The sequence below is a fragment of the Lepisma saccharinum genome, chromosome 1, assembly GCF_977018435.1.
Source record: "Lepisma saccharinum chromosome 1, izLepSacc3.1, whole genome shotgun sequence".
Taxonomy (NCBI): domain Eukaryota; kingdom Metazoa; phylum Arthropoda; class Insecta; order Zygentoma; family Lepismatidae; genus Lepisma; species Lepisma saccharinum.
Window position 1 is genome coordinate 201,299,652 of NC_139229.1, and position 11,169 is coordinate 201,310,820.

At 36.2% G+C, this 11,169-nt stretch overlaps 1 long non-coding RNA gene across 1 annotated transcript in view; it reads right to left on the reverse strand.

The window, feature by feature from the left end:
• Positions 1 to 1,919: 1,919 nt before the first annotated feature.
• The window catches only part of LOC145978256 (uncharacterized), an 18,266-nt gene continuing 9,016 nt past the window's right edge, over positions 1,920 to 11,169 (reverse strand). The window contains exon 2 of the long non-coding RNA XR_014440663.1: positions 1,920 to 4,653. This is a non-coding gene — a long non-coding RNA (uncharacterized LOC145978256). The remainder of the gene's footprint in view (positions 4,654 to 11,169) is intronic.

Genomic DNA, 11,169 nt, shown 5'->3' on the forward strand with positions numbered 1-11,169 from the left:
TGTGAAACTTGGTCCCTTACATTGAAAGAGGAACATAAATTGAGAGTATTTGAAAATAATATCCTTAGGAAAATATTTGGACCTAAAAGGGATGAGGAGACAGGTGAGTGGAGAAGGTTACATAATTTAGAACTACATAATTTTTATTCATGTCCAGATACTATTATTAGAATAATAAAAATTGTAACGAACCTGAGAGTTTAAGGTTTTATATTTGTAAGAAGTTAAGATTTTAAAATTGTTTGTTACTTCAAATAATGTGCAAGTTGTCAGAGACAACTATAGTTAGATTGATACAGTTGTGGTTGGAACTTTTGTATATAGTATTTAGAAATACGTCATAATCTGTTCGTGTTGACGTCACTTTCTTATCGCAGCAGAGGAAGTGAACCCACCTGAATGTTTTTCACCTGACGACAGATTCAGTTAGAAAACAGGTGAAGGTGAGAAATCAACAGAGACGTGGTAACTGTTAATGGAATACCCGAATTGTGTAATTGGTAATTAATTTCGTTTCATTCTGGCTATACTCGGAAATAATAATAAAGTACAGAAACTTTCGTGTATTTACGTTTGTGTTGTCCAACGTTAATTCTATATGCAAGTGTGTTTAGTGATTGTGATGTGAAGCAAATCTGTACCTTGCTTATAAGTCCACATACGATAGGAAATATAAGTGATTATAAAACTGCGTTTAACTTTGAATAATGTGTTGTGTTTCTTTTCTACCCAGCAAGCCCTGATGATTTGCAAAGATTCTCATGTTCCCGACTAAAGGAGTAGAGGACTAACTTTCTGACGACTGGTGTACAACCGGGTGACGTTGCAATATGTGTGTGTGTCCTACGTGTTGTCTTGCTTCTCCTGCATTTCTCTTCCTTTATCTATATCTTATGATTCACCTTCTATTTCCTTCACCCTATGTCTCTCTCTCTGTGCCTCTTTGGCTTCTTAAATTTCCTTCCTTTCACTTCCTTTGTTTTCTTAAAATCGCTGTTCTATTCAATCTCCCTTAAAACATTTCTTCCATCTGCTGACATTTAAACATGGTGTCAATATGTCTAAATTAAGAACGCAGATTTTCGATTGTATAAACGTATTAAACAATACCAAATATCAAACCATGCTCTACAATCGGAAACTTTTTCCCTTTTTTATTTAACATCACGTTACACGCAAACGTAAAGAGCAGAAGACAAGAATTGGGCCCCTATCATGCGTGTGTGGTTTTGACGTTCTGACGTTGATACTGGAGATAGTTGCAATCGTCCTGCAACCACAAGCCGTTCATACACTAGGATAGGATAGGTACAGCGCTCGAAACGCGTGTAGACGGATAAGGAGGCTGCAATGTCCTCTTGGAGTGGCAGGATCATAAGGCAGGAGCCGAGTACACCACCGCGCGGAAGGACGGATATTTTCATTCCTTAATTAAGCAAGAACAGAAATATCTCGGGAAGCAATTTGGTAAGATAACGAAAGTATTCTTATTGCGTCGTGCATGGTGGGTAGCAAACGCTGTCGTTCTTTTCTCACACTGTATGAAAAGTCCTCATCGATGAAGACTTTCGTTCCTTTTAATTTTCGGGGCCTCGCCGAGTCTGTAGCGGTATCGTCGTTATCTTGTAATCAAGGGGTTTCGTGTTCGATACCTGGTGGAGGTACATTGCGAAGTGGTTTGGATTTCACTTTAAACTGTAGGTCTAGTCCCGATTGAAACAAACAATTAATTTTAATTTGCTACCGTTCTCTAGCACTTCTTCCGCCGACGCCCGTGGCGGAGTAGTTAGTACATCGCGCTCCGATGGTAGGGGTCCCCGGTTGGAATCCTGGCTTGGGCATGGATGTTTGTGAATGTCTATTCATCGCAATTCAGATCTCAACAGTGGAATTTATATATGCAAAAAAAAAAAAAAACATTAGACATATAACAACTTCTGTTTATTCTCCATTTGCAAACCCAATATCAATATCAATATATTTATTCATCATTAAGCATTACAATAATGCAATAGATGTCGTCATTGGTACAAATGTAAAACAATACAAGAATAGTATAAACATACAAATATAAAACATAATACAAGGTACAATAAAGAAATAATTAGATTATTAAGACTGTATGTGAACATTAACCATCAACATTGATGTAAATATTTATCTGAAGTAATGGGACTTCTAAATAACTCAATTTCAGAAGTAACAGGATATACACCAAGTTAATTATTTCTACATAGCGAAGTAAGGAATGACATTTTGGATAACATTAATTGGCCTGAAGGTTTGCGGAACGTTATGTGGAAGAATAAATGTTTAATGGTTAAAGCTAGAATGCGGCAAAGGTGTAAGTCAAAATCGAAGGAAATAAATAAAAATCAAGTTACTATTATACCTGGTGATTTTGTCTTAATTAAAAACCATCAGCAAAGTAGTGCCTTAAATAAACAGATCCATAAACTATTCGATCTATGGCTTGGTCTGTGTGTAGTTAACACTGTTAAAAATAACTATGTAGAATTAACATCATTGGATGGAAAGAAAATATTAAGCAGACAAAATTTATCAAATGTTAAGAAGTTCAACTGTAGTATTGAAAATGGAAAGGAGCTCTTGAGCTTAAAACGAAGAGTATTCCTGGAAGATTGTTCTTGATTTATTTTAAATGTAAAAATGATATGTTAACGTATTTTAGTAGAATTGATAAATGTAATTAGTTATGATTTAATGGAAATGTATTATTTGTTTGATTTTTTTTCTTGAAGCATATGTATTTAGTTCACATTGTAAGTTAGAACTGAACAATGTAATTATTCTTTTTTTTAATGTTATCAACATTTAAGATTTTCCCCAGAGGAGGGGGAATTTATTGTGACTGTGCAATATTGAACATTCACAATTATTATGAACTTATTGAAAAAAATAAGGTGCTTTCAAGACTGACACATTTTTCATTTGTTTAAAAGTTGTTAATAAAAATTGAACATCTAAGAATGGCTGTGAATACTATCTATCATTATGATTGTACAAGTGTGTTAATATAGAAATACATTCGAAATTATGATGTGTCTACATTTTTATTTGTGCAACCTTAACTAAAAGGTTATTTGGGATTAGGCAAAGGCCGGGTGTCATGTACACGAAATCAACACGATAGTGACATTTTGTAAGTTATACAAGTTAGAAGTAAAAATATATAAGTTGATCGTACAAATTACGCTAGGATAAGTGAGGAATGTGTAAACTTATATAATTTGGGGATCAGTATTTCAAGTTAAAGCATTTTGGGATATTTACATTTTATTAAATTTTGGATAAAGTGTGCAGAATTCTCTATCCTCCATTTTGAATGTTCAAGGCCTTAAATTCCTTGTTATACAGGGTGTCATTTTAATGGCGCCCATGGACCACGGAAACGTATAGAGGACATCAAAACAAACAACATTTCTCAGTAACATTTTTCTCGTTGGTGCGTCATTTCGGCGCTACAGTCGTTCAAATAAGCCCGTTTTGCCGCCTGAATTTTGGCAACCACACACGACATTTAATTGCATTTGTGACGTCATATCCCGTCGTGAAGCGATGCGTTCCAGGGTTGCCAGGAACACTCATATTTTGTGAAAAATGACATAGCTACAATCAGCCACATTCTGTACCGTAAAAGAAAACGAGAAACACGTTCTTTAACCTAACAGGAAGTAAACAAACGATACGAAAAATGGTAGAAAGAAAATAGAATTCAAGTGGAAGTGGTCATATCGAATCATGTCTCAGCTTACATGTCAAATATTTGTAAATCTAGTTACCAAGTTGGCATCTACAATTTAGTCTATCCACTTCGTCCTTCTGATACTAGTTGTCTGTGACACACTGAACAGATGACAAAAATGAAAGAACTCAAAATTCCAAAGGTAAGAAACACATAATATAATGTACATCCAGGGCATTATGAGGCAAATGACAGAAATGGTTGAAAAAACAGGGATATAAGTACTAGTAATACAAGCTCTCCGACGACTATGTTTATCTATGCACCGGATACAAATGTAATATTAGTGAATTTTCACAAAATTTGTGTGTTCCTTGCAACCCTGCCGTGCGCTGTTTCGCCGCAGGAAATGACGGCACAGATACGATCAAATGTTGTGTTGGATTGCCAGCATCCAGACGGCAAAAGGGTCTTTTTTGAACGACAGTAGCGTCGAATCGACACACTAACGAGAAAAATGTTACTGAGAAAAGTTGTTTGTTTTGATGTCCTTTATACGAATCTGTGGTTCGTGGGCGCCATTAAAATGACACCCCGTATGCACCCACATGCGTCCATCTGTTCTAACCATTGTATCCATTGATTAGTTCTACGTTATCAAACAGGTCTAACTTCATACCATTATTACCAGATAAATATTCCATTTTTATTAGAAAGAAATAGAAACAATCTTACAAACCACGATTTTTACCTAGGTATTTAGTTTTACGAAAAGATTACAATTCAGTACAAAGATATGTGTTTCCATACACAAGAATGGTCATTATGTGCTTTCATTCACTCGTTTATTAATGAATTAAAAAATGTGGTGTGCCAAAGAATTCGGGTGGAATTGTACCGACCTCGTACCGATCGTCATTGTATTCGCGTCCTTCTGATACTGCACCCTGTAATTGAAAATTATATATATTTATTATAGAGTTACTAATAAAATGATGGTTTTATTCCAATAAATTGTATGATTCGTTCCAACGGTATCTGTGGATGATAGTGTTGTAAAGTGCTATTGCATTTACATTTTGTTCGAGACTGTAAAATGATGACTGACATTGCATCTCCTCCTCGATGACATTCTGATAACCTGCTTGCCTTGTAATCAAGGGGTCCCGGGTTTGATAACCGGTGGAACACACGGCACAGAGTGGTTCGGATTCCACTTTAAACTGTATGCCCAGTCACGATTAGTCAATCTGTGAATAAAATTGACTTGAAACGAAAACTCAAAAAATAAACTCAAAATACATTTCTTGCGAAGTCTTTAGATGCCTTAAGATATCGAGCCTTCATAAATGCCGTACGTATTTTGCTATGTTCACTGGTTTTATACCTGGCTATAGAGGGACCACAAGGAAAAAACCTTGGGCGAAAAGTTCCCGCGCAGCTTTCCCTCTTCCGTTCAGCTCGGGAGTAGTGGGGTTTGTGGTACTATTGGCGCGATAAATGATGAACCCCCTTCAGGCAGATTTGGCTACACTTAAAACTTGCTCAACATGCCCATATGAGCTTTTTGCTGAAGTGTGGTACTCCGTCTAATCCAAGATTTTTGTAAAAATGCCCTCGGGAAGTTCCTGTGAAATGATGAGCCCCCTCAGATTGATTTGCCTACACTTACAAAAGGCACTTCTGTGAGATTGTTGTCCATAAATTTGTTAAAAATATGCCCCTCTTGATATTTTTTTTGGATACACTTAAACCTAAGCCAAGATACACACACACACACACACACACACACAAAGCACATTGTTGAACCCAACTGATATTTTTCATTAAGTATAGAGTTTTGATTTGAACCGCAAGAAATTTTATATAAATACCAAAGCCAAAAATATTCACACACATATACACACACACACACTAAATATACAAAACACACTGCTGAACCCAACTGATATTTTTTTATTAAGCATAGAATTTTGATTTGAACCCCAAGAAATTTTATATAATAAACCAACAAAATTCTAATATTTATTTTTGTTTAACAGGTACAACAAGTTCTGAGCACATAAGCAGTTTCTGAGGAATACAAGGCAGCAGCAGCAGCAAGCAAATAACTTATAGAAGGCAGTGTGTATCCTATCTAATTGCATGGATAATCTTGACACAGGATTTTTTGAGAGAAGATGTATTTCAAAATACATAAAATCTAAGTCACTTGTTGATGATTTAAAGCTTAGATTCTTTGGCCTGTCCGAGTATGACCTGTTTACAGTGCAAAATGAAACTGAAATGCAGTGGGTGCTTGCCAGTGACAGGCCATTCCAATGCCTCTATCTCAATTTTATCACCAAGTTTGAAAAGCTTGTATACAGCAGGTTCAGGAGAATTGTTGGATTGTTTGTTAATTTTTATACAGACAGGTGCCATTATAATTTAAGGTTGAAATTGTTTGAAAATTATTGGTTCAACAATTGCTATGAGCATTGTCTAGAGTATAGGATGCCCATGATTGCATCTCAGAGTTTAAATTGGAGACATTATTCATATTCATATAAAATTATTAACAAGATATCTAAAAATAAGAAGATTGAATTTGTTACAACTGATAATGGGAATTTGTACAGTGGTGAAGATTTCAATCCAGAGTTTGTATCATATTCCAACTATATATATTTGAATGAGCTTGTCATGTATTTTATAAGGCAAAAATTTAGAGATTGCACTTATGATTGTATTGTTGAGGCACTGGGGCAGAATAATTTGCATGACATATGCAACCGTGGGAGAGTTTTGTCCAGCCTCTCAGTGTGATTTCAGGCACAGGAATCTGGCAGTTGGGAATCAACCCGCAGCAGGCAGCCCTGATTATTTCAGCAGAGACAGCAATCAAGGTAAATAAATATTTGCTGCAAGTGTAAATCCCTGCCCATTATAGCCAGGCTCGGGTCTGTATGCAGGAAGAGGCAAGATATTTGTTTGAAATCTGCTTGGGTATAATTTTCTGAATCCTGTACCTAATAATAGCATCACAGCATAACTCTGATAGAGATAGGGACATTGAGTATCAATATTCAGAACAAACCTCTATAAGATATGACAACCTGCAACAATCTGGATGTATGAGATGTTTTATTGATTCTCTATTTTTCAGGCTCTCTTGTTACAATTTGTTTCTCTCTATTGCCATCACTATAATAATATCTGCCACATGTTCTATGATTATATGCTGTATAGGATCTTCTCATCAGAGTAACAAATTTCCTGTCTTGTTTCACATGCAGTTCCAAATCCCTGCCCATCACAGCCAGGCTCGGGTCTGTATGCAGGAAGAGGCAAGATATTTGTTTGAAATCTGCTCTGAAGCCTGTACCTAATAATAGCATCACAGCATAACTCTGATAGAGATAGGGACATTGAGTATCAATAAAATATTCAGAACAAACCTCTATAAGATATCACAACCTGCAACAATCTGGATGTATGAGATGTTTTATTGATTCTGTATTTTTCAGGCTCTCTTGTTACAATCTTGTTTCTCTCTGCAATATTGCCATCACTATAACAATATCTGCCACATGTTCTATGATTATATGCTCTAACAACATAAACCTGAAAACATATCTGTAATCAATAACTTGTCAGTAATCAATTCTAACAAGTTTAATTTTTAATAGGCTCTTCCTGTCTTGTTTTACATGCAGTTCCAAATCCCTGCCCATCAGTGCTGTAGAAATATCAGCCAGGCTCGGGTTTATGTGTAGGAAGAGGCAAGATATTTGTTTGAAATCTGCTTGGGTATAATTTTCTGAAGCCTGTATCTAATAATAGCATCACAGCATAGCTCTGTCAGAGATAAAGACATATTTTTCAGGCTCTCTTGTTACAATCTTGTTTCTCTCTGCATCACTATAATAATATCTGCCACATGTTCTATGATTATATGCTCTAACAACTTCAATGAAAACATATTTGTAATCAATAATAATTATTCTTGTCAGTAATCAATTCTAACAAGTTTAATTCTTAATAGGTTCTTCTCCTCATCAGTGTAACAAATTTCCTGTCTTGTTTCATATGCAGTTCCATCCCTGCCCATCAGTGCTGTAGAAATATCAGCCAGGCTCGGGTCTGTGTGTAGGAACAGGCAAGATATTTGTAGTTGAAATTTGCATGCAATAATCTGGATGTATGAGATGTTTTATTGATTTTATGTTTCTGTATTTTTCAGGCTCTCTTATTACAATCTTGTTTCTCTCAGCAACATTGCCACCACTATAATAATATCTGCCACATGTTCTATGCTAACAACTTCATAATCTAAACCTGAAAACATATCTGTAATCAATAACAGTAATCAATTCTAACAAGTTTAATTTTTAATAGGCTCTTCTCCTGTCTTGTTTTGCATGTAGTTCCAAATCCCTGCTCATCAGTGCTGCAGAAATATCAGTCAGGCTCGGGTCTGTATGTAGGAAGAGGCATAGTTGAAATCTGCTTGGGTATAATTTTCTGAAGCCTGTACCTAATAATAACATCACAGCATAACTCTGATAAAGAAGCAGCCATTAATGCAGATATTTGTGAAAACATTGACAGGCAAGACAGTGACCCTGGAGGTAAATCCAGAGGACACTGTTTCTGCTTTGAAGCAGAAAATTAAGAAGGGAATCCCTCCCGATCAACAGAGGCTCATATTTGCATGCAAGCAGCTTGAGGATGACAGGGTGCTTTCAGATTACAACATACAGAAGGAATCAATAAAATATAGTTATATTCAGAACAAAACCTCTATAAGATATGACAACCTGCAACAATCTGGATGTATGAGATGTTTTATTGATTTTATATTTCTGTATTTTTCAGGCTCTCTTGTTACAATCTTGTTTCTCTCTGCACCATCACTATAATAATATCTGCCACATGTTCTATGCTAACAACTTCATAATCGATGCATGAAAACATATCTGTAATCAATAATTGTCAGTAATCAATTCTAACAAGTTTAATTCTTAATAGGCTCTTCTCATCATCAGTGTAAAAAATTTCCTGTCTTGTTTCACATGCAGTTCCATCCCTGCCCATCAGTGCTGCAGAAATATCAGCCAGGCTCGGGTCTGTGTGCAGGAAGAGACATGATACCTGCAGTGGTACATAAAATTTTGAAATCTGCTTGGGTATAATTTTCTGAAGCCTGTACCTCATCACAGCACAGCTCTGTCAGAGATAGGGACATTGAGTATAAACTGAATTGAAAACATATCTGTAATCAATAAGTCACTAACAAGTTTAATTCTTAATAGGCTCTTCTCTGTGTTGTTTAACATGCAGTTCCATCCCTGCCCATCAGTGCTGTAGAAATATCAGCCAGGCTCGGGGGGTCTGTATGCAGGAACAGGCATAGTTGAAATCTGCTTGGGTATAATATTCTGAAGCCTGTACCTAATAATAACATCACAGCACAGCTCTGTCAGAGACAGTGACATTGAGAATAAACTTTATTGTGAAAACATATCTGTAATCAATAATCATTATTCTTGTCAGTAATCAATTCCTTCTCATCAGTGTAACAAATTTCCTGTCTTGTTTCACATGCAGTTCCATCCCTGCCCATCAGTGCTGTAGAAATATCAGCCAGGCTCGGGGGGTCTGTATGCAGGAACAGGCATAGTTGAAATCTGCTTGGGTATAATTTTCTGAAGCCTGTACCTAATAATAACATCACAGCACAGCTCTGTCAGAGACAGGGACATTGAGTATAAACTTTATTGTGAAAACATATCTGTAATCAATAATCATTATTCTTGTCAGTAATCAATTCCTTCTCATCAGTGTAACAAATTTCCTGTCTTGTTTCACATGCAGTTCCATCCCTGCCCATCAGTGCTGTAGAAATATCAGCCAGGCTCGGGGGGTCTGTATGCAGGAACAGGCATAGTTGAAATCTGCTTGGGTATAATTTTCTGAAGCCTGTACCTAATAATAACATCACAGAACAGCTCTGTCAGAGACAGGGACATTGAGTATAAACCTCTATAAGATATGACAACCTGCAACAATCTGGATGTATGAGATGTTTTATTGTTTTTATGTTTCTGTATTTTTCAGGTTCTCTCTTGTTACAATCTCATTGCCCTGCCACATGTTCTATGATTATATGCTCTAACAACTTATCTGTAATCAATAATAATTTTTCTTGTCAGTAGCTCTTCTCATCAGTGTAACAAATTTCCTGTCTTGAGAAGCAGAAACATACGTTTCAACGTATGTTGAAACGTTTATATAAGAACAATGGTGGAAAATATCAGAATCAGATTATCAGCAGCAGCTATAAAGCAGCAACAGTGTCTTCTGGATTTACCTCCAGGGTCACTGCCTTGCCTGTGAATGTTTTCACAAATATCTGCATTATATGTATATTTATAATGGCTGCTTCTCTATCAGAGCTATGCTGTGATGCTATTATTAGGTACAGGCTTCAGAAAATTATACCCAAGCAGATTTCAAACAAATATCTTGCCTCTTCCTGCACACAGACCCGAGCCTGGCTGATATTTCTACAGCACTGATGGGCAGGGATTTGGAAATGTGAAACAAGACAGGAAATTTGTTACACTGATGAGTTAGAATTAATTATTGACAAGATTATTATTGATTACAGATATGTTTTCAGGTTTATTTTTTTGCATTGATTATGAAGTTGTTAGATAGAACTTGTGGCAGATATTATTATAGTGATGGCAATGTTGCAGAGAGAAACAAGATTGTAACAAGAGAGCCTGAAAAATACAGAAACAAAACATCTCATACATCCAGATTGTTGCAGGTTGTCATATCTTATAGAGGTTTGTTCTGAATATAATTAAATTTATACTCAACGTCCCTATCTCTGACAGAGCTGTGCAGTGATGAGGTACAGGCTTCAGAGCAGATTTCAAACAAATATCTTGCCTCTTCCTGCATACAGACCCGAGCCTGGCTGAGCACTGATGTGAAGGGATTTGGAACTGCATGTAAAACAAGAAGGAAATTTGTTACACTGATGAGAAGAAAATTAAACTTGTTAGAATTGATTATTGAGAATTATTGATTATAGATATATGTCCCTATCTCTGACAGAGCTGTGCTGTGATGAGGTACGGGCTTCAGAGCAGATTTCAAACAAATATCTTGCCTCTTCCTGCATACAGACCCGAGCCTGGCTGAGCACTGATGTGAAGGGATTTGGAAATGTGAAACAAGACAGGAAATTTGTTACACTGATGAGAAGAAAATTAAACTTGTTAGAATTGATTACTGACTTATTGATTACACATATGTTTTCAATTAAATTTATACTCAATGTCCCTATCTCTGACAGAGTTATGCTGTGATGCTGTTATTAGGTACAGGCTTCAGAGCAGATTTCAAACAAATATCTTGCCTCTTCCTACATACAGACCCGAGCCTGGCTGAGCACTGATGGGTAG